The sequence below is a fragment of the Pseudophryne corroboree genome, chromosome 4 (genome assembly GCF_028390025.1).
Source record: "Pseudophryne corroboree isolate aPseCor3 chromosome 4, aPseCor3.hap2, whole genome shotgun sequence".
NCBI lineage: Eukaryota > Metazoa > Chordata > Amphibia > Anura > Myobatrachidae > Pseudophryne > Pseudophryne corroboree.
The window spans coordinates 733,160,728-733,185,626 of NC_086447.1; positions in this window are offsets into that span (position 1 = coordinate 733,160,728).

Here is a 24,899-nt window from a genome sequence, read left to right on the forward strand (position 1 = left end):
ATTATACTGGCCTGAAGAAAAGTGCTGTCAGCGATCCTGAGACCCTGACAGGCTTGTTGGTCAGTGTAGGGTGTAGGTGCTGGCTCAGGGCGCCTCTCACAGCACCGCACTATGAACCGCTGAGCCCCGGAGCGCAGTTAGTACTGCGCTCAATACCCTGTTGCTGCCATCTTCACACTGGCTCCCCGCTTGTCACGGGGGCCAGTGACTAATTTGCCACTGATCTTCTGGCTCTGTAAGGGGGTGGCGGCATGCTGGTGGGGTGAGCGATCCCCTGTGGCGGCGAACGTTCGATCCTCTCAGGAGCTCAGTGTCCTGTCAGCGGAGATAGTGGCTCAGACCCCGCAGGGCGGACACTACTCCCCCCCCCCCCCCTTAGTCCCTCGAAGCAGGGAGGCTGTTGCCAGCAGCCTCCCTGTGCTAAAACGCTACTCAAAATAAAAAAAATTAAAGAACTCCTATGGAGCTCCCCTAGCTGTGACCAGCTCCTCCGGGCACATTTTCTAAACGGAGTCTGGTAGGAGGGGCATAGAGGGAGGAGCTCTTAAAGTGCCAGTGGCTCCTAGTGGACCCGTCTATACCCCATGGTACTAATGTGGACCCCAGCATCCTCTAGGACGTAAGAGAAAATAACATGGTTTCTAGAAGGAAATTACACTGCACTTCCGAGCATCTCTGGAGGAAATCTCGCTTTCTGGCGGACTTCTTCCATTTCAAGTTTTTCGCTTCCTACAACTCTGCCCTCTCCCTAGCCAAGCAATCTTTTTTCCAATCACTCATCTCTTCTCAGTCCTATAGTCCCTGCCACCTCTTTCATGCTTTCAACACTATCCTCCACCCCCACTACTCCTCTCCCATCCTCCCTCACTGCCACTAACTTTGCCTTCTTCTCCAAAATTGATTAAATCTCATCCCATCTCCCCTTGTCAGCCTGCTGCCCTCACCTTCCTCTCCCTCCAGCCAACCCACCTTGTGTTCCTTCTACCCCACCAAGAACAAGCAAGTTCACTCCCTCATCTTTCCTCTCCCCCTTGCACCTGTCCCCTGGGCCCCCTCCCTTCCTGCCTCCTTCACTCCCTATCCCCCACTTCCTGCTCCCACCTTGCTCATCTCTTCAACCTATAATTTTCTACCGGCATCTTTCCCTCGCCATTCAAACATGCTTGTTTCACCTATTCTTAAAATATCCACTCTTGACCCTTCCTGCTAGCTGCCACCCCAGCTCTTTTCTCCCATTTGCATCCAAATTACTTGAGCGGCTGGTATATAGTCGGATCACCAGCTACCTCTCCGACAATTCCATCCTTGATCCTCTTCAATCTGGCTTTTATCCCCTCCAGTCCACTGAAATTGACCTTGTCAAAGTCACCAATGACCTGCTTTCGGCCAAATCCAGGGGCCACTTCTCTCTGCTCACCCTTTTTGACCTCTCTGCTGCCTATGACACTTTGGATCATCTTCGCCTCCTCCGCACCCTTCAGACCATTGGTCTCTCCAGCACTATCCTTGTTTGATTCACCTCTTACCTTATTAACTGCTCCTTCTCTGTGTCCCAACTCCTTCCATCTCCCCATCAGTATCCCACATGGCTTTGTCCTTAGCCCCCTTCTCTACTCCCTGGTCACCTCTTCCCTGGGTGCGCTCATAAGCTCCTTCGGCTTTCAATATCACCTCTACGTTGACGTCACGTATCTATACCTTTCCTCTCCTGACCTCTTTCTCCCTCTGTCCTTTCTCTCGGATATCCAGCTGCCTCTCCACCATCTCCTCTTGGATGTCTGAATGCTCCCTGAAGCTCAACATGGACATAACCGACCTCATAATCTTTGCCCCATTCAGAGTCTCCACCCCACCCCCATCTTCCCTCTTCCCCAACTTAGCTGCTTGGGCGTCACTCTTGACTCCTCCCTCTCCTTTGACCCCCACGTTCAGTCTCTGGCACAATCCTGTCAGTTCCAGCTACTCAACATCGCTTGGATCAAGCCGTCCCTCTCCCAGAGTGCAACTAAACGTATTATCCACTCACTGGTCATCTCACAGTTCAACTACTGCAACATTCTCCTCACTGGCCTCCCATTCTCCCATCTTGCTCTACTCCAATCTGTTCTCAACTCCGCAGCAAGACTTATCTTCCTCTCCCGCTGCTCCATATCTGCCACTCCTGTTCGACACCCTCGCATACAAGGCCCTCTCTAACTTCACTGCTACATCTCCAACCTCATCTCCCTACATACTCCCTCTCAACCACCCCGGCAGTCAATGACCGTCGCCTCTCCTCTGGTCATTGTATTCCATGCGCAAATCCAAGATTTTTCCCGTGCTGCACCCTTTCACTGGAACGAGCTCCCTCGCTCTATCAGAATCTCCCCGACCTTGCAAAGCTTCAAATAGGCACTGAAAACTCACCTGTTCATAAAAGCGTACCCTTCTGCATAACCTAGTCTCAATGCCACTTTCCCAACCCACTGCCTCTTGCCTTGGCCATCTATTCCTCGCTTACTTTCTGCCATCAGGCCACCTCCTGCTTGCTTGCACTTCATGTTACCTGTGTGTATCCCCCCACCCCCTAGATTGTGAGCTCCTTGGACCAGGGCCCTTTTCTCTCATGTTCTCAGAACCCTCTTCTCTCACACTTCAATTACAGCTTTCTCCTATGTAGCAAATGTTTATACCGTGTTACTGTTTATCTCTTCCAGTGGCTGCCTGCCCCTAGTAGTATGCAGACTACTCCTTTGCTTCCTTACATCTCAGCTGTAGTGTGTACTGAGAATTGTGGTGCTAATGGTTACCTGTGCTCTGTTTTAGTTTTTCTGTTACTGTAATTTTAATTTCTGTGTACCCTTTATTGTTCTAATGTACAGCACTGCAAAACACTTGTGGCGCCTTATAAATAAAATGTAATAATAATAATAGTAAATAGGATTTTAATACCTACCGGTAAATACTTTTCTCCTAGTCCGTAGAGGATGCTGGGGACTCCAAAAGGACCATGGGGTATAGACGGGATCCGCAGGGACATGGGCACACTATAAGACTTTGAATGGGTGTGAACTGGCTCCTCCCTCTATGCCCCTCCTCCAGACCTCAGTTATAGGAACTGTGCCCAGGGAGACGGACATTTCGAGGAAAAGGATTTTTGTTAAACTAAGGGTGAGATACATACCAGCTCACACCACAACACACTGTACAATTGGATTATCAGGAATACCAGACAATAGTATGAACGAAAGACAGCAACAAGCTGAATATAACCGATACACAACCTTCGTGTAACCGAGAACAACAATAAAACTGCAAGTAACAGTCCGCACTGGGATGGGCGCCCAGCATCCTCTACGGACTAGGAGAAAAGGATTTACCGCTAGGTATTAAAATCCTATTTTCTCTTACGTCCTAGAGGATGCTGGGGACTCCAAAAGGACCATGGGGTCTATACCAAAGCTCCAGACCGGGTGGGAGAGTGCGGACGACTCTGCAGCACCGATTGAGCAAATATGAGGTCCTCATCAGTCAGGGTATCAAACTTGTAGAACTTAGCAAAAGTGTTTGAACCCGACCACGTAGCTGCTCGGCAAAGTTGAAGTGCCGAGACCCCTCGGGCAGCCGCCCAAGATGAGCCCACCTTCCTGGTAGAATGGGCCTTCACTGACTTCGGCAACGGCAATCCAGCCGTAGAATGAGCTTGCTGAATCATATTACAAATCCAACGTGCAATAGTCTGCTTGGAAGCAGGATTTCCAATCTTGTTGGAAGCATACAGGACAAACAGAGCCTCCGTTTTCCTAACAAGAGCCGTTCTGGCAACATAAATTTTCAAAGCTCTTACAACATCGAGAGATTTTGGCACCGTGATGGTATCCGTAGCCACAGGCACCACAATAGGTTGATTTATGTGAAACGAAGAAACCACCTTCAGCAGAAATTGTTGACGAGTCCTCAATTCCGCTCTGTCACAACTGAGGGCCTGAGCTGACGGGAGGCAGCCTCAGTTGTAGGGGCTGAGATGTACCGGAACCTGGGAGGTTGTATCAGACCCCTGGACATGTAAGTAACATGAATAATAACTGCCCGAAGGCGTGACCACGACAACTTAGATAAAAGTCAATGATGTTTATTATGACAACTCCGCATCACAGCAGCAATAAAAGAAAACGTAAAAGTCAGCAAAGAATAAATACAGTTCCTGAGTACTACAGCATGGCAGGAGCCACAGGGCACTGGTAGTGTGAGATAGTTCTTATGATCTTCTAGATGGAAAGTCCTTACCAGGCCCGGCTGTAGCAATGGAGATAACCCAGGATTGTACCAGCTGGTGTTCCAGGAAGAGCTGGGTTGCTGAAGGTAAAACAGCTGCTGTGGATACTGGCTGGAACCAGACTGTTGTTAGCACGGAGTGGATACTGGCTGGAACCAGTTAAATAATAAATGAACTTTGGGAGCGATGAAATGTGAACTGAAATGTAGAACTTGAGAGCGGAGAAATAATAATTCCGGTGGAGAGTGGTAAAGTGTAGAAAGGACACCGGCCCTTTAAGGGAAGCTGTACTCTGCTGGAAGCTGAGGCTGGAAGCAGGTAGTGTTGTAGCTGGAAACAGATGAATCCACAATGGATTGGAGAGTCAGGCTACACCGCAGGTGGAATGCTGGTGCGGGTCTCTATGGTGGAAGTCTTGAGACAGGAGCTGGAACCTGGAAGACAATCATAGAAGAGAGACAAACAGGAACTAGGTTTGACAACCAAAGCACTGACGTCTTCCTTGCTCAGGTACAGCTTACTTATACCTGCAGCAAGGAAGGGGTTGGCTAGGCAATTATGCAAATCAACAACACAGACAGCAGATTGGTGGAAATGATCAGATGACAGAATCCAAGATGGCTGCGCCCATGCAGACACTTGGAGGGAAGTTTGGTTTGTAATCCATGTGGTCTGGGAAACAGTAATGGCGGCGCCGGCCACCGGAGACAGGAGACGCCAGGCTGATAGACGCACATTTAACCACGCGGGCACAGCGGAGGCCGCGGCTGATGAAAAGACCACTCTGCATGTGGAAACTCAGGAACAGCGGAATCCGGTCCTGGAACGCTGAGCCCGCCTTAGGAGGCATCTGAAGGGTAAGTAATGGCGTCCAGATACCCGGATCGTGACAGCACCCCCCCCCCCTTTAGGAGTGCCCCAGGACACTTCTTAGGCTTTAAAGGAAACTTTGCGTGGAAATTTCGGACCAAGGCAGGAGCATGGACGTCAGAGGCATTGGTCCAAGAGCGTTCTTCAGGACCATAGCCCTTCCAGTCAATGAGATACTGAAGTTGACCGTAACGGTGACGTGAGTCCAGGATCTTGGCCACTTCATACTCAACGCCTCGTTGAGTTTGGACTTTCGGAGTTGGTGGAAGTGAGGAATGAAACCGATTCAAGATTAGCGGTTTCAACAGGGAAACATGGAATGTCCTGGGTATTTTTAAGAAGGGAGGTAACTGGAGTCTGTAAGCAACAGGATTGATGACTTGATCAATTTTAAAAGGACCGATGTAGCGAGGTGCAAACTTCATACTGGGAACTCTTAACCTCAAATTCTTCGTGGATAACCATACCCGATCACCCACCTTGAGAGCAGGAACTGCTCGACGCTTCTTATCCGCAAACTTCTTGTACCTGAACGATGCCTTGAGCAGAGCTGATCGTACGCTCTTCCAGATATTGGCAAACTGATGCAAGGTGATATCCACTGCGGGAACAGAAGTTGCTGGAAGCGGTTGGAACTCAGGGACTTTAGGGTGGAATCCAAAGTTGGTGAAGAATGGTGTTGAGGAAGATGAAGAATGATACTGGTTGTTATGACAGAACTCGGCCCAGGGAAGTAATTGAACCCAGTCATCTTGAGAGGAGGACACATAGATGCGGAGGAAGGCCTCCAAGTCCTGATTCACCCTCTCAGTTTGACCATTGGTCTGAGGATGGTAAGCCGTGGAAAACTTTAACTTGACTTGGAGGACTTGACATAAACTTCGCCAGAATTTGGCTGTGAATTGAACTCCTCGATCTGAGATAATTTCTTCTGGAAGACCGTGGAGTCGGAAGATCTCTTGTATGAATACTTGAGCCAACTTGGAAGCTGACGGAAGACCGGTGAGAGGAATGAAGTGTGCCATCTTGGTGAACCGGTCAACTACCACCCAGATGGTATTGAACTTGTTGCACATGGGCAAATCTGTAATAAAATCCATCGACAAATGGGTCCATGGTCGACGGGGAACAGATAGTGGAACCAGTTGCCCCGCAGGCGACTGGCGGGATACTTTATGTTGAGCACACTTTGGGCAAGATGCAATAAACTCCAAAACGTCCTTTTTCAGAGTTGGCCACCAATAGGACCTAGAGATAAACTCCAGGGTTTTTTGGATACCTGTATGTCCGGCAAAACGGGAAGCATGGGCCCAATGCATGAGCTTCTTCCTTAGTGTCGGCTTCACAAAACTTTTCCCTGATGGGGGCGTAGAGTCCATCCCTACCGTGGAGAATGCCAACGGATTTATAATAGGATGCTTGTCTGAAGACTCTGACTCATTTTCTTGCTCCCATGAGCGGGAAAGGGCATCGGCCTTGCGATTCTGAGAGCCCGGACAGAACTGGAGTTTAAAGTCGAACCTGGAAAAGAAAAGTGCCCATCTGGCCTGACGAGGGTTGAGACATTGTGCGCCTTTTAGATATAGAAGGTTCTTGTGGTCTGTAAGGATGGTGATTGAATGAGAAGCTCCCTCCAACAGATATCTCCACTCCTCTAGAGCGAGCTTGATGGCTAGCAACTCCTGGTCGCCAATGGCATAGTTGCGCTCCGCTGGGGAGAACTTCCGTGAGAAGAAACTGCAAGGATGTAAATGACCATCTTTAGCCCTCTGAGATAACACCGCTCCTACTCCAACGGAGGAGGCATCCACCTCTAAGATGAAAGGAGAGTCGATGTCAGGCTGTTTCAGGACAGGTGCAGAGATGAACCTCTGTTTTAAAAGATGAAAAGCTTGCATGGCTTCTTCAGACCACTTGGACGGGTTAGCACCCTTCTTGGTGAAAGCAGTAATAGGCGCCACAATGGTGGAAAAGTCTCGTATAAACTTTCGGTAATAATTGGCGAACCCTAAGAACCTCTGGACCCCTTTGAGGGTTAAGGGTACCGGCCAATTCTGGATTGCTTGTAGTTTCTCAGGATCCATCTCTAGTCCGGAACCGGACACAATGTACCCTAGAAACGGAATGGACTTGACTTCAAAGACGCATTTCTCTAATTTGCAGTAGAGATGATTGACACGGAGACGGGACAGAACCTCCTTTACCCAGAAACGATGTTCCTCTAAATCGTTGGCAAAAATGAGGATATCATCTAGATAGACCACGACATGACGGTATAGAATGTCTCTGAAGATCTCATTGACGAAATGCTGGAAGACAGCTGGAGCATTGCTCAATCCGAAGGGCATGACGAGGTACTCATAATGTCCGTCACGGGTGTTAAATGCGGTCTTCCACTCGTCACCCTCACGGATCCGGATGAGATTGTATGCACCTCTCAGGTCCAGCTTTGTAAAGATGGTAGCTCCGCTAACTCTGTCAAAGAGCTCAGTAATCAGGGGTAAAGGATAGCGGTTCTTGATGGTAATGTCGTTCAAACCTCTGTAGTCGATGCACGGCCGCAGACCACCATCTTTCTTCTTTACAAAAAAGAAGCCTGCGCCGGCTGGAGAAGAAGAAGGTCGAATGAACCCCTTTGCTAGGTTCTCTTTAATGTATTCCTCCATAGAATGTGTCTCGGGGAGAGACAACGGATAAGTTCGGCCTCGAGGTGGAACCTTCCCTGGAACGAGATCAATCGGGCAGTCCCATTCTCTATGAGGAGGAAGGATATCAGCAGAAGCTTTACTGAACACATCCGTGAAATCTTGATATGGAGGAGGTGGAACATCAGACGACCTGGGGGAGGAAGAACAGACAGGCAACACTTTAAACAAACATGTCTTAGTACAGGAGGAACCCCATGCCAGGATTTGCGTAGTCGTCCAATCAATTGTAGGATTGTGAAGACGGAGCCATGGAAGGCCCAGGACCACAGGATGTGTGGCTCTTGGAATCACTAAAAATGAAATAAGTTCGGAATGAAGAACTCCCACTCTCAGACGAACTGGTAGAGTCCTTAGAGAAATAACTGTATCAAAAATTTTACTGCCATCCACAGCAGTTAAGGAAAAGGACGAAGGAAGTCTCTCGGTGGGTAGGGACCACCGTTTAACATAGGCTTCAGTAATAAAGTTCCCAGCTGCTCCGGAATCCAGGAGGGCAATGACGTTCTGATAACGTTGAGCAACTTGAAGCGAGACTGGGAGGTTACAATCTTGAGGAGATGGAGAGGAGATCATTACTCCTAGCCGGCCCTCTCCTTGGCGAGCTAGGATTTGGAGTTTCCCGGACGTTTGGGACAGGCATTAATGGTGTGAGACGGAGCTGCACAATACAGACAGAGAAACTCGGAGAGACGTCTTCGGCGCTCAGCAGGAGTTAAACGGGAACGGCCAATTTGCATGGGTTCATCTGTAGTTGGTGACAGTTGGCGAGGAGGAGGAGTAGAAGATTTTGGAGCAGATGATCTTCCACGCTCAGTTGCTCTCTCTCTGAAACGTAAGTCAACTTTCGTACAAAGTGAGATTAGCTCATCTAACTTGGAGGGTAAGTCTCTGGTAGCTAACTCATCTTTAATACGCTCGGATAAACCATGCCAGAATGCAGCATACAGGGCCTCGTCGTTCCATGCCAGTTCGGATGCCAGGATCTGGAACTGTATAAGATATTGTCCTACAGTACGTGATTCCTGGCGTAAACGGAGAATCTCAGACGAAGCTGAAGTTACCCTGCCTGGCTCGTCGAAGATGCGCCTGAATGTTGACACAAATGCAGTGTAAGAAGATAGCAGGGTGTCGGACCTCTCCCATAACGGTGATGCCCAATCAAGGGCTGAGCCACTGAGAAGAGAAATAATGTAGGCAATTTTTGTACGGTCACTGGGAAAATTGCCAGGTTGTAGCTCAAACTGAATCTCACACTGGTTGAGAAATCCCCTGCAGAATCTTGGAGATCCGTCAAATTTTGCTGGCGTTGGAAGATGAAGACGTGGAGCAGAAATGGGTAAGGTGGGTGGGGTTATAGCTGGAGTCACTGTGGTTGACGCACCAGACGCGCCTGATCCACGGAGAGTTGTCTGAATCCCATCCAGCCGAGTAGAGAGATCCTGGAGACAGCGGATGATGTGGCCCTGTGCAGCCTCCTGATGTTCTAGTCGGGCTGCCAGTTCTTGCATCGGCCTGGCCGCTTGATCCTGGTCTCCGGCTGGATTCATTAGGTCAGTGCTTACTGTCACAACTGAGGGCCTGAGCTGACGGGAGGCAGCCTCAGTTGTAGGGGCTGAGATGTACCGGAACCTGGGAGGTTGTATCAGACCCCTGGACATGTAAGTAACATGAATAATAACTGCCCGAAGGCGTGACCACGACAACTTAGATAAAAGTCAATGATGTTTATTATGACAACTCCGCATCACAGCAGCAATAAAAGAAAACGTAAAAGTCAGCAAAGAATAAATACAGTTCCTGAGTACTACAGCATGGCAGGAGCCACAGGGCACTGGTAGTGTGAGATAGTTCTTATGATCTTCTAGATGGAAAGTCCTTACCAGGCCCGGCTGTAGCAATGGAGATAACCCAGGATTGTACCAGCTGGTGTTCCAGGAAGAGCTGGGTTGCTGAAGGTAAAACAGCTGCTGTGGATACTGGCTGGAACCAGACTGTTGTTAGCACGGAGTGGATACTGGCTGGAACCAGTTAAATAATAAATGAACTTTGGGAGCGATGAAATGTGAACTGAAATGTAGAACTTGAGAGCGGAGAAATAATAATTCCGGTGGAGAGTGGTAAAGTGTAGAAAGGACACCGGCCCTTTAAGGGAAGCTGTACTCTGCTGGAAGCTGAGGCTGGAAGCAGGTAGTGTTGTAGCTGGAAACAGATGAATCCACAATGGATTGGAGAGTCAGGCTACACCGCAGGTGGAATGCTGGTGCGGGTCTCTATGGTGGAAGTCTTGAGACAGGAGCTGGAACCTGGAAGACAATCATAGAAGAGAGACAAACAGGAACTAGGTTTGACAACCAAAGCACTGACGTCTTCCTTGCTCAGGTACAGTTTACTTATACCTGCAGCAAGGAAGGGGTTGGCTAGGCAATTATGCAAATCAACAACACAGACAGCAGATTGGTGGAAATGATCAGATGACAGAATCCAAGATGGCTGCGCCCATGCAGACACTTGGAGGGAAGTTTGGTTTGTAATCCATGTGGTCTGGGAAACAGTAATGGCGGCGCCGGCCACCGGAGACAGGAGACGCCAGGCTGATAGACGCACATTTAACCACGCGGGCACAGCGGAGGCCGCGGCTGATGAAAAGACCACTCTGCATGTGGAAACTCAGGAACAGCGGAATCCGGTCCTGGAACGCTGAGCCCGCCTTAGGAGGCATCTGAAGGGTAAGTAATGGCGTCCAGATACCCGGATCGTGACACGCTCTATCCACATGGAAAATCAAATATGGGCTCTTGTGAGACAAAGCCGCCAATTCCGACACCCGTCTGGCGGACGCCAAGGCCAAAAGCATGACCACTTTCCAAGTGAGAAATTTCAACTCGACCTTCCCCAAAGGTTCAGTACAAGTGAGACATAAGAAATTGTAACACCACGTCAAGAACCCACGGTGCCACGGGTGGCACAAACGGAGGATGGATATGCAGCACTCCCTTCCCGAAAGTCTGAACTTCAGGAAGGGCGGACAATTATTTTTGAAAGAAAATAGATAAAGCCGAAATCTGAAATTGGTAATGATAATCCTGCACCGCATATCTCAGGAAAGCTTGATGCGGAGGATATATCGGGACGTGTAAGTAGGCATCTTTTATGTCGACTGACGCCATAAAATCCCCCCCTTCTAGACTGGAGATCACTGCTCGAAGAGATTCCATCTTGAACTTGAAAGTTTTCAAATACAGATTGAGGGATTTTAGGTTCAGGATCGGCCTGACCGAGCCGTCCGGCTTTGGCACGACAAAGAGACTCGAATAAAACCCTTCTCCCCGTTGGGACGGGGGTACCGGGACAATAACACTCTGATGACACAGGTTTTGTATCGCAGCACTCACTACATCCCTTTCTGGGATAGAAACTGGCAAGGCTGATTTGAAAAATCGGTGGAGGGGCACCTCCTGAAACTCCAGCTTGTACCCTTGGGATACTATGTCTAACACCCAAGGATCTAGGCCCGAGTGAAACCAGACCTGACTGAAGAGTCGGAGATGCGCCCCCACCGGCACAGACTCCCGTAGGGGAGCCCCAGCGTCATGCAGTGGACTTGGCAGAGGCCGGGGAGGACTTTTGGTCCTGGGAGCCTGACACAGCCTTTCTCTACCTTTTGAAGCAAGGAAGGACGAGCCTCTTCCTTTTTTGTATTTATTAGGCCGAAAGGACTGCATCTGATAATGGGGTGCCTTTTTCTGTTGTGCTGGAACATAAGGAAGAAAAGATGACTTACCCGCTGTAGCGGTAGACACCAGGTCAGCGAGGCCGTCACCAAACAAGACACTACCTTTATATAGGAGAGCTTCCATAGCTTTCTTGGAATCGGCATCAGCATTCCATTGATGAATCCACAGCGCTCTCCTGGCCGAGACTGCCATGGCATTGGCCCTTGATCCCAAGAGGCCAATATCCCTCGCCGCATCCTTTAGGTAAGCTGCAGCGTCCCTGATATAACCGAGAGTCAAAACAATGTTATCCCTATCCAGGGTATCCATATCAGATGCCAAATTATTAGCCCACTTAACTATAGCACTACTCACCCGTGCCGACGCCACGGCAGGTTTGAGGAGTGCTCCCGTAGTCACATAAATGGCTTTTAATGTCGTTTCCTACTTACGATCCGCAGGGTCCTTGAGGGCAGCAGTGTCAGGAGACGGAAGCGCCACCTTCTTGGACAGCCGTGACAGAGCTTTGTCCACATTGGGAAATGACTCCCACTTTTCCCTGTCATCAGAGGGGAAAGGATATGCCATAAAAATTCTCTTGGGAACCTTTTATCAGGTGATTCCCAAGCCTTTTCACAAAGAGCGTTCAGTTCATGAGAGGGGGGAAACGTCACCTCAGGCTTCTTTCCCTTATACAAACAAACCCTTGTATCAGGAACAGCAGGTACATCAGAAATATGTAAAACATCTTTAATAGCCACAATCATGTACTGAATACTCTTAACCAATTTTGGATGTAAACTGGCCTCACTATAGTCGACACTGGAGTCAGAGTCCGTGTCGGTGTCCGTATCAGCTATTTGGGTAAATGGACGCTTTTGTGACCCCGAGGGGACCTGTACCTGGGACAAAACGTCCTCCATGGATTTTCTCCACAATTGTGTCTGAGAATATTGCCTTTTAGACAATAACGCCACATTAGCATTCAATGTACTCAACATATTTACCCAATCAGCAGTCGGCGGTGCCGACAGAGTCACTCCCAAATCCTTCTCTGTGCCCCCCAGTAACCTCCTCCAGGGAGGAGCACTCAGCCTCAGACATGTCGACACACCGTACCGACACTCACAATGGCTATAGGGGACAGACCCACAGGGAAGTCTATTAGAGAAACACAGAGGGAGTTTTCCAGCTCACACCCCAGCGCCCATATAATACTGAGAAAGAATATATGATGTCTGCGCTGTTAAAATAGCACCAAATTACTGTGCCCCCCCCCCCCTCCGTTTTGCTCCCTGTACTTGATCAGGAGAGTGGAGGTCCGGACCAGCGTCTCTGCAAGTCTCTGAAGAGAGAAAATGGCGCTGGTAAGCTGTGAGGGCTAAGCCACGCCCTCTCCTGGCGCGCTGTAGTCCCGCTCGATTTTAAATATTTATACTGACGGGGGCTCATATTTAGTGCCTAGGCACTTATAATGTCACTTTTTATAGCCAGTTTGACATTCAGTAACATGCTGCCCAGGGTGCACCCCCCCCCCCCCCCCCCCCCCTGCGCCCTGTACCCTGCAAGTGCCTTTGGAAGTATGTGTGGGAGCATGGCGCGCAGCGCAACCGCTGCACTGTACCTCATTACTGAAGTTTTCTGCCGTCACTGAAGTCTTCTGTTCTTCTATATACTCACCCGGCTTCTTTCTTCTGGCTGCTGTGAGGGGGTTGACGGCGCGGCTCCGGGAACAAGCAGCTAGGCGGACCAAGTGATCGAACCCTCTGGAGCTAATGGTGTCCAGTAGCCTAAGAAGCAGAGCCTTTAACTCAGAAGAAGTAGGTCTGACTTCTCTCCCCTCACTCCCTCGAAGCAGGGAGCCTGTAGCCAGCAGGTCTCCCTGAAAATAAAAAACCTATCAGAAAGTCTTTTCAGAGAAACTCAGGAGAGCTACCCTAGTGTGTGTCCAGTCTCTCTGGGCATAGAATCTAACAGAGGTCTGGAGGAGGGGCATAGAGGGAGGAGCCAGTTCACACCCATTCAAAGTCTTATAGTGTGCCCATGTCTCCTGCGGATTCCGTCTATACCCCATGGTCCTTTTGGAGTCCCCAGCATCCTCTAGGACGTAAGAGAAAATAAGATTTTACTCACCGGTAAATCTATTTCTCGTAGTCCGTAGTGGATGCTGGGACTCCGTAAGGACCATGGGGAATAGCGGCTCCGCAGGAGACTGGGCACAACTAAAGAAAGCTTTAGGACTATCTGGTGTGCACTGGCTCCTCCCACTATGACCCTCTTCCAGACCTCAGTTAGGATACTGTGCCCGGAAGAGCTGACACAATAAGGAAGGATTTTGAATCCCGGGTAAGACTCATACCAGCCACACCAATCACACTGTATAACTCGTGATACTATACCCAGTTAACAGTATGAAATATAACTGAGCCTCTCAACAGATGGCTCAACAATAACCCTTTAGTTAGGCAATAACTATAAACAAGTATTGCAGACAATCCGCACTTGGGATGGGCGCCCAGCATCCACTACGGACTACGAGAAATAGATTTACCGGTGAGTAAAATCTTATTTTCTCTGACGTCCTAAGTGGATGCTGGGACTCCGTAAGGACCATGGGGATTATACCAAAGCTCCCAAACGGGCGGGAGAGTGCGGATGACTCTGCAACACCGAATGAGCAAACTCCAGGTCCTCCTCAGCCAGGGTATCAAACTTGTAGACTCTTGCAAAAATGTTTGAACCTGACCAAGTAACAGCTCTGCAAAGTTGTAAAGCCGAGACCCCTCGGGCAGCCGCCCAAGAAGAGCCCACTTTCCTCGTGGAATGGGCTTTTACAGATTTAGGGTGCGGCAGTCCAGCCGCAGAATGTGCAAGTTGAATCGTGCCACAGATCCAGCGAGCAATAGTCTGCTTAGAAGCAGGAGCACCCAGCTTGTTGGGTGCATACAGGATAAATAGCGAGTCAGTTTTCCTGACTCCAGCCGTCCTGGAAACATATACTTTTCAGGGCCCTGACTACGTCCAGTAACTTGGAATCCTCCAAGCCCCAAGTAGCCGCAGGCACCACAATAGGTTGGTTCACATGAAAAACTGATACCACCTTAGGAAGGAATTGGGAACGAGTCCTCAATTCCGCCTTATCCATATAAAATACAGATAAGGGCTTTTGTCTGACAAAGCCGCCAATTCTGATACACGCCTGGCCGACACCAAGGCCCACAGCATGACCACTTTCCGCGTGAGGTATTGTAGCTCCACGGATTTAAGTGGCTCAACCCAATGCGACTTCAGGAAATCCAACACCACGTTGAGATCCCACGGTGCCACTGGAGGCACAAACGGGGGCTGACTATGCAGCACTCCCTTAACAAAAGTCTGAACTTCAGGCAGTGAAGCCAGTTCTATTTTGGAAGAAAATCGATAGAGCCGAAATCTGGACCTTAATGGAACTCAATTTTAGGCCCATAGTCACCTCTGACTGTAGGAAGTGCAGAAATCGACCTAGCTGAAATTCCTCCTTTGGGGCCTTCCTGGCCTCACGGCACGCAACATATTTCCGCCATATGCGGTGATAATGGTTTGCGTTCACTTCTTTCCTAGCTTTAAATAGCGTAGGGATAACTTCCTCCGGAATGCCCTTTTCCTTCAGGATCCGGCGTTCAACCGCCATACCGTCAAATGCAGCCGCGGTACGTCTTGGCACAGACAGGCCCCCTGCTGCAGCAGGTCCTGTCTGAGCGGCAGAGGCCATGGGTCCTCTGAGATCATTTCTTGGAGTTCTGGGTACCAAGCTCTTCTTGGCCAACCCGGAACAATGAGTATAGTTCTTACTCCTCTCCTTCTTATTATTCTCATTACCCTGGGTAAGAGAGGCAGAGAAGGGAACACATACACCGACTGGTACACCCACGGTGTTACCAGAGCGTCCACAGCTATCGCCTGAGGGTCCCTTGACCTGGCGCAATATCTTTGTAGCTTTTTGTTGAGGTGGGACGCCATCATGTCCACCTGTGGCCTTTCCCAACGGTGTACAATCATTTGGAAGACTTCTGGATGAAGTCCCCACTCTCCCGGGTGGAGGTCGTGTCTTCTGAGAAAGTCTGCTTCTCAGTTGTCCACTCCGGGAATGAACACTGCTGACAGTGCTAACACATGATTTTCCGCCCATCGGAGAATCCTTGTGGCTTCTGCCATCGCCATCCTGCTTCTTGTGCCGCCCTGTCGGTTTACATGAGCGACCGCCGTGATGTTGTCTGACTGGATCAGCACCGGCCGGTGTTGAAGCAGGGTCTAGCCTGACTTAGGGCATTGTAAATGGCCCTTAGTTCCAGAATATTTATGTGTAGGGAAGTCTCCTGACTTTTCCAAAGCCTTGGAAGTTTCTTCCCTGTGTGACTGCCCCCCAGCCTCGAAGGCTGGCATCCGTGGTCACCAGGACCCAGTCCTGTATGCCGAATCTGCGGCCCCCTAGAAGATGAGCACTCTGCAGCCACCACAACAGCGACACCCTGGCCCTTGGAGACCGGGTTATCCGCCGATGCATCTGAAGATGCGACCCGGACCACTTGTCCAACAGATCCCACTGGAAGATCCTTGCATGGGACCTGACGAATGGAATTTCTTCGTAAGAAGCTACCATCTTTCCCAGGGCTCACGTGCATTGATGCACCGACACCTGTATTTGTATTAGGAGGTCTCTGTCTAGAGACGACAACTCCTTGGACTTCTCCTCCGGGAGAAACCCTTTTTATCCTGTTCTGTGTCCAGAACCATACCCAGGAACAGTAGACGTGTCGTAGGAACCAGCTGCGACTTGGGAATATTCAGAATCCAGCCGTGCTGTTGTAGCACTTCCCGAGATAGTGCTACTCCGACGAACAACTGCTCCCTGGACCTCGCCTTTATAAGGAGATCGTCCAAGTACGGGATAATTATTTCGGCCATTACCTTGGTAAATACCTCGGTGCCGGGGACAGACCAACGGCAACGTCTGGAATTGGTAAATGACAATCCTGTACCATAATTTTGAGGTACTCCTGGTGAAGAGGGTAAATAGGGACATGCAGGTAAGCATCCTTGATGTCCAGTGATACCATGAAATTCTCCAGGCTTGCAATAATCGCCCTGAGCGATTCCATTTTGAACTTGAACCTTCGTATATAAGTGTTCAAGGATTTCAATTTTAGAATGGGTCACACCGAACCGTCTGGTTTCGGTACCACAACATTTTGGAATAGTAACCCCGGCCTTGTTGAAGGAGGGGTACCTTGATTTCACCTGCTGGAAGTACAGCTTGTGAATTGCCGCCAGTACTACCTTTCTCCGAGGGCAGCAGGCAAGGCTGATGTGAGGTAACGGCGAGGGGGAGTCGCCTCGAACTCCAGCCTGTATTCCTGTGATACTACTTGCAGAACCTAGGGATCCACCTGTGGGCAAGCCCACTGGTCCCTGAAGTTCCCGAGACGCGCCCCCACCGCACCTGTCTCCACCTGTGGAGCCCCAGCGTCATGCGGTGGACTCAGAGGAAGCGGGGGAAGATTTTTGATCCTGGGAACTGGCTGTCTGGTGCAGCTTTTTCCTTCTTCCCTTGTCTCTGTGCAGAAAGGAAGCGCCTTTGACCCGCTTGCTTTTCTGAAGCCGAAAGGACTGTACCTGAAAATACGGTGCTTTCTTAGGCTGTGAGGAAACCTGAGGTAAAAAAATTTCTTCCCAGCTGTTGCTGTGGATACGAGGTCCCAGAGACCATCCCCAAACAATTCCTCACCCTTATAAGGCAGAATCTCCATGTGCCTTTTAAAGACAGCATCACCTGTCCACTGCCGGGTTTCTAATACCCTCCTGGCAGAATGGACATTGCATTAATTTTGGATGCCAGCCGGCAAATATCCCTCTGTGCATCCTTCATATATAAGACGACATCTTTAATATGCTCTATGTTAGCAAAATATTATCCATGTCTAGGGTATTAATATTATCTGACAGGGTATCAGACCACGCTGCAGCAGCACTATTTATGCTGAGGCAATTGCAGGTCTCAGTATAGAACCTGAGTGTGTATATACAGACTTCAGGATAGCCTCCTGCTTTTTATCAGCATGCTCCTTCAAGGTGGCCGTATCCTAAGACGGCAGTGCCACCTTTTTTGACAAACGTGTGAGCGCCTTGTCCACCCTAGGGGATATCTCCCAACGTGACCTATCCTCTGGCGGGAAAGGGTACGCCATCAGTAACTTTTTAGAAATTACCAGTTTCTTATCGGGGGAACCCACGCTTCTTCACACACTTCATTCACTCATCTGATGGGGGAACAAAACACTGGCTGCTTTTTCTCCCCCAAAATAAAACCCCTTTTGTGTGGTACTTGGGTTCATGTCAGAAATGTGTAACACATTTTTCATTGCCGAGATCATGTAACGGATGTTCCTAGTGGATTGTGTATATATCTCAACCTCATCGACACTGGAGTCAGACTCCGTGTCGACATCTGTGTCTGCCATCTGAGGTAACGGGCTTTTTTTTTTGAGCCCCTGATGGCCTTTGAGACGCCTGGGCAGGTGCGGGCTGAGAAGCCGGCTGTCCCACAGCTGTTACGTCATCCAGCCTTTTATGAAAGGAGTTGACATTGTCGGTTAATACCTTCCACCTATCCATCCACTCTGGTGTCGGCCCCACAGGGGGCGACATCCCATTTATCGGCCTCTGCTCCGCCTCCACGTAACCTTCCTCATCCAACATGTCGACACAGCCGTACCGACACACCGCACACACACAGGGAATGCTCTGACTGAGGACAGGACCCCACAAAGTCCTTTGGGGAGACAGAGAGAGTATGCCAGCACACACCAGAGCGCTATATAATGCAGGGATTAACACTATAACTGAGTGATTTTTTCCCCCAATAGCTGCTTGTATACATATATTGCGCCTAAATTTAGTGCCCCCCCCCCTCTCTTTTTAACCCTTTGAGCCTGAAAACTACAGGGGAGAGTCTGGGGAGCTGTCTTCCAGCTGCACTGTGAAGAAAAAATGGCGCCAGTGTGCTGAGGGAGATAGCCCCGCCCCTTTTTCGGCGGACTTTTTTCCCGCTTTTTTATGGATTCTGGTAGGGGTAATTTATCACATATATAGCCCTGGGACTATATATTGTGATGATTTGCCAGCCAAGGTGTCTTATATTGCCCTCAGGGCGCCCCCCCCCCCCCCCAGCGCCCTGCACCCATCAGTGACCGGAGTGTGAGGTGTGCATGAGGAGCAATGGCGCACAGCTGCAGTGCTGTGCGCTACCTTGTTGAAGACAGAAGTCTTCTGCCGCCGATTTTCCGGAACACTTCTTGCTTCTGGCTCTGTAAGGGGGCCGGTGGCGCGGCTCCGGGAACGAACACCAAGGTCGGGTCCTGCGGTCGATCCCTCTGGAGCTAATGGTGTCCAGTAGCCTAAGAAGCCCAAACTACCACCTGTTAGGTAGGTTCGCTTCTTCTCCCCTTAGTCCCTCGCTGCAGTGAGTCTGTTGCCAGCAGATCTCACTGTAAAATAAAAAAACCTAAATATACTTTCTTTCTAGGAGCTCAGGAGAGCCCCTAGTGTGCATCCAGCTCAGCCGGGCACAAGATTCTAACTGAGGTCTGGAGGAGGGTCATAGTGGGAGGAGCCAGTGCACACCAGGTAGTCCTAAAGCTTTCTTTAGTTGTGCCCAGTCTCCTGCGGAGCCGCTATTCCCCATGGTCCTTACGGAGTCCCAGCATCCACTTAGGACGTCAGAGAAATAATAATACACTAAAGGATGATGACAGTGCACGAAAATAAACTATTCATGTGTAATAACCTTGGTCCTGCAGGTTTCATAGAGTTTCCAAGTTTCAAAGCTGCGATAGTACGTCATCGCAACATGCCAGTGATGTAGCTTTTATGTTGCAGTAGCGATATAAAAGCTACAGATTGCTCTGGTTTTCTTGCTAGAGACATAGAAATCGCTAGCATAGATCTGAAGTAATCCCATGTAACACCACTAGGTGGCTACTAACAGACGTTACTTGCACAGCCACAAACTCACAATGCAGATTCTCAGAGACGTGCAGGACACCACAAAATATATATTTATTAAGTTATCCTAAGTTTATAATATTATATTAAAATAGAGGGTTCATTGTTAGGTCCTGGTATTTTTATATATGCATAAGAAGAGCACACATGTCTGTCACACAGTAGTAAATAAGCTGTTATAATCAGTATGAACTAAATATAATTAGGTTTTGCCACCTCAACATGAAAGTGTGCTAAAACTGCAAACAATGACAGGAGAGATTAAGGTGTGAGAACATTTTCAATGACGGGCCAGAAAAACAAAGCTCTTTATCAAAAACATTACATGAAGGGCTTTCATAAAGAAAATAGCATAATATATTATGTTACAGCTGATTGACTGGAGCACTATTTATCATATGCAACAAGTTTTAAAACGTTGCGTATGTTAAAACTCGTTGATAAATCAACCTCCTATACTATATCGGCATGACAAATCGTGCTGATCGTCTAATGTGTGCCCGCAATTGCGCGCTCCCGTGGGTTGCATGCAACATCTTCTTGTAGGCTGTATTGCACAGCCATATGAAAGACATTGGGGGTAATTCCAAGTTGATCGCAGCAGGAAATTTTTTAGCAGTTGGGCAAAACCATGTTCACTGCAGGGGGGGGGGGGGGGGGGGGGGCCAGATGTAACATGTGCAGAGAGAGTTAGATTTGGGTGGGTTATTTTGTTTCTGTGCAGGGTAAATACTGGCTGCTTTATTTTTACACTGCAATTTAGATTGCAGATTGAACTCACCACACCCAAATCTAACTCTCTCTGCACATGTTATATCTGCCTCCCCTGCAGTGCACATGGGGGGTCATTCCGAGTCGTTCGCTCAGTAAATTTCATCGCATCGCAGCATTTTTCTGCTTAGTACGCATGCGCAATGTTCACACTGCGACTGCGCCAAGTAAATTTGCTATGAAGATAGTATTTTTACTCACGGCTTTTTCTTCGCTCCGGCGATCGTAGTGTGATTGACAGGAAATGGGTGTTACTGGGCGGAAACACGGCGTTTTATGGGCGTGTGGATGAAAACGCTACCGTTTCCGGAAAAAACGCAGGAGTGGCTGGAGAAACGGAGGAGTGTCTGGGCGAACGCTGGGTGTGTTTGTGACGTCAAACCAGGAACGACAAGCACTGAACTGATCGCAGATGCCGAGTAAGTCTGACGCTACTCTGAAACTGCTAAGTAGTTTGTAATCGCAATATTGCGAATACATCGTTCGCAATTTTAAGAAGCTAAGATTCACTCCCAGTAGATGGTGGCTTAGCGTGTGTAACTCTGCTAAAATCGCCTTGCGAGCGATCAACTCGGAATGAGGGCCTTGGTTTTGCCCAACTGCTAACAAAGTTCCTGCTGCGATCAACTCAGAATTACCCCCAATATTTGATTGGCAGTTCTTGTCTATATTCCAGGGTTTGGGAGCAAATGGCTAATTGTCATTTGCTCTCATACGTGACCAGATTGTCATTCCAACCAACCAGGATGGTTTGATGAAAGTTAATCCAGACCAGTGATTCCCAAACTCAGGGTTGATTGTAGATGTGCTAAAAAAAAGGAACATCTACGATCAATTACTCTGACATGCAGAGGGACGCCCAGCTCAGGGCAAGTCCGCCCCTCATGCTGGATCCAGCCCCCCCTCCCCCCCCCCAGCAGACATGTGAGAGCATCGCATTGCGGCGATGCTTTCGCATGTTTAAGGTAGTCCTCTGCCTGAGCATCCCAGCTGTGAAGGCAGACAGCTACCAGCTATGTTTCGGGTTGCAGCGGCTGCATGAAGTCATGCAGGCCTGCAAACGGTCCGGATACATCTGGACCGCATCCCCCCTCAATGCCACAGCAACGCCCTCCCACGACCACCTCTGCCTGTCAATCAGACCCTCTGTCACACAAGTGAAAAGCCATCGCATCTCACGGTGTGCACACACACAGTAAAGCTGCTGCGCATGCACACACTTCACCAGGCTTCAGCCTGCGACTGCTGCCGTAGCAGGTTCCAGGTCTAAATCGGCCCCTTAGTCCTCAAGGCACCCTAACAGTCCAGGATATAAGGATATCCATGTTTGAGCACAGATGACTTAATCAAAATGAATGAGGTACTAATTGAGTCACCTGTGCTCAAGCATGGATACCCTTAAAACCAGTGTCGAAGTCAGAAAATATTACAGTACACACATCACGTACAAACTCCACACAGATGGCCTCCGTGCACATACTTGTTCTGCCGTGCGAGCGCATATTTGCACGTTGCATATGACCGCTCACGCGGTCCTGCGTATTAGCGCGTGGTATGAGTAATTACGGTAGCATTTGCATTCGCATGGAAAAGCCTCAAAGCCATATCTCATATTTAATCCACATAGTGCACAATGTACACATAGCCCACACGCACCACACCAGCAAGTTATACTTGTTTAAAAGGTACAACAACAAAGGGATTCACCTTTACAGGATATAAGGGGACAGCATTAGGTTATGAGGTGGTGTTTGTTATCCAACTGTAGGGTATTTTAAGGGCAACATTCTGGTAGCAGTTTGCAGAAGATAGCATGCTCCTGCGCGTAATTATGCGCAGGAACAGGATATTAATATTATACTGTGTTTACTGTACTCTGATATTCGGCGGGAACCCAGTGGAGACCAACTGCAAGCACACCTGGACCAGACATCGCCCACCTATTCAAACCAACCCATGACCCCTCCTGTACTGTAAATGACCAGCCCTTTGTCCTATAGATGAAGAGGTTACAGTTTCTATTGTATTGTGTTTTGACCAACTGTATAAAAGCCAAGCTGCCTAGCCGGTCATTCATCTCTTTCTGAAGGTCATCTTGCCTGATTGACTGAGCACCGGACCGTGTGGCGCTGGCGAAACCAAACATATGTACCATTGATTGTAGCCTCTTTTCTGTTATTGTGATTGTATATCTGTAACCCCCTTTCAGCAATTATATGTTGGTGAGTCGGATCCCAACATCTTAAATACAATTGGTGTCGTGTCTCCTTCCTGCTAAGGTTTAAAGTGTATTTCAGCCACACGTGCAGCTGCATTGTGCTCTCAGTGTGTCGGTGTGTGAGTGTATGCACTGTGTGTACTTTGTACGTCCGTCGCGGTGTGTGTACACAAAGTGCGTACACGGTACGGGCCTTTGAACGCTAACTGAGTAAAAGGTACGTAGGTTTAGGATTACATACAGCGGCCGCAGCGGCTTGAATTTAAGTGTGGTAAGGTATTGCTTTTAGTCCTGTAAGTAAATCAGCATTTACAATTGGGGACTCGATCCGGTTTTTCACTCGCTCGTAGGCTTGCAGATCATAGCAGACTTTAATCTATCAGCAAAGGGTGGAGATACATCTTTAAGTAAAACCTTTTCCTGGTTGCTTGGATGTTTTAAAACTCTATTTTATGCTGTTAGATTGCGTCTGTTCTGTCTAGTCTGCAGAGGTGCTGATAAAACCTGCAGGTAAACAGGAAAAAAGCTATTTAAAAAATCTGTGTAATTTTTTTTTGGTGCCAAAAGCGTATACAAAGCGTACCGATACTTTGCATACCCTCTCACATACTGCTGCCATATGTTCATAGGTTATTACAGTCATTATAGACTTGTGTGAAATCGGATACATCTGTTTTCTATATAGATACATTTGTAATAAGTATATTAAGGCTGTAATTATAAAACACAAAACGCAGTTCTGGCCTGGTCGTACAGGTTTATACAGAACAAGTGTAGGTTGTGTTTGTGAGCGATTATAGTTTGTATTGCTCACATTTATAGAGATTGTGTGATTAGTTGAATTGCGGACGTACGTTTGTACATGTGGGACGGACAAAGTACAGGGTCGCACACGTGGCGTAAAAGGCACGCACGGTCACTTGATTACGCAAGGTTACGTAGGATTATGGACGCTAAGTACAAATCACACAATAGTTGTTCAATTAAAGGCGCAATAGCACATAACTATCCGATTTCAAAAGCAGGTTACCTTAAATATTTTGTTTAAAACTGTAAGTACCTCTGGGGTAAAGTAACCAACCTAAGGGAGTGGAATTTTTTGTACAGAAAAGAAAAACAAGGTGTATCTGAGTGAGTGAAAGCAGGAGTGAGTGGAGCTGAACCCCGGAAATTCAGGTCCCGTGGGAACACTGGGTTAGTAGAGGCCCGGTGGCGTAAGGTTCGCTACCTTACGTGAACATAAAGAGAGAAATACGCAAGTCGTGAGGAGACTTGCACAGGAACGTAATAAGGAATTGTGCATTGAGAAGTATAGAAATTGTGAATTGAAGTAAAGGTGAATCCCAAACGTATAGATTTTTTTTGTTACGCTCCGGCTGAGGAGCGCAGCTTGTGAATTTGACTCCCGCGATCGTAGGGCATATAGATAACTAGTATCTATAGGCTGTGCGATTGAACCGCACGTCCGTGTGTTTTACATAGCACAAAGTGATATTATTGTGTCATATGCGCTGTGGAGAGCATACGCAGACGTGATTGTGTAAAAGGAAAGAGAAAGGGGTTTTTCTTTGATATCGTTGGGAAATCTCCCTGGTGGGCTTCCACTGGAAAGGGTGAGCAATAGTTATTAGGCAACTGTTTTTTTCACCCTACAAAAATTCCAGTGGAAAGATACCGAAAAGGAATTTTTTCGCTGCCTCTCTCAGGAAAAGATTCCAACAGATCCTCCAACGAAAGAAATTACCGTGCTGTAAGGTCTGATAGGGCCCTAGGTTGGGTAAATTGCGATCCAATATCGACAGTGTATCGTTGTACTGGCCAACGTGGGCGAGAGCGGGTGAAGAGCACTCAGTGAACTTTCACCGTCTGCTTGCATTGAGTACTTTGGCGTTTGTGGGAAAAGGCCCACAAATATGGGAGCCAGTTGCTCAAGTGAGAGACGTTCAGTATGCAGGGTTCAGGCTGGAGAATTGTGGCCGAGAGGGTCAGCAAGGTTTATTATGTGTGGGAAATATGGTCCACACACAGAGGCTTACTGCAATGAATGGGTACGTATGACTGCTGATGATAGGGCATCATTCCCCAGGGTGGGCAGCTTTGAATCAGAGGTACTGCAGAACGTAAAGATTAGAATATGTCTTATCAAATCTAGAAAACAAAGGATCAGACATAACAAATCTGTGGCAGCAGGAGGGGGAGGTACAAAGGGAACTGACTCGCACAGCAGGTTCCATACCTGGCAGGAATGTGAGTACGAACACACCATTACCGACACAGATCGAAGGGGAGAAAATGGCTACAATCAATGGTGCATTGGAAAACGA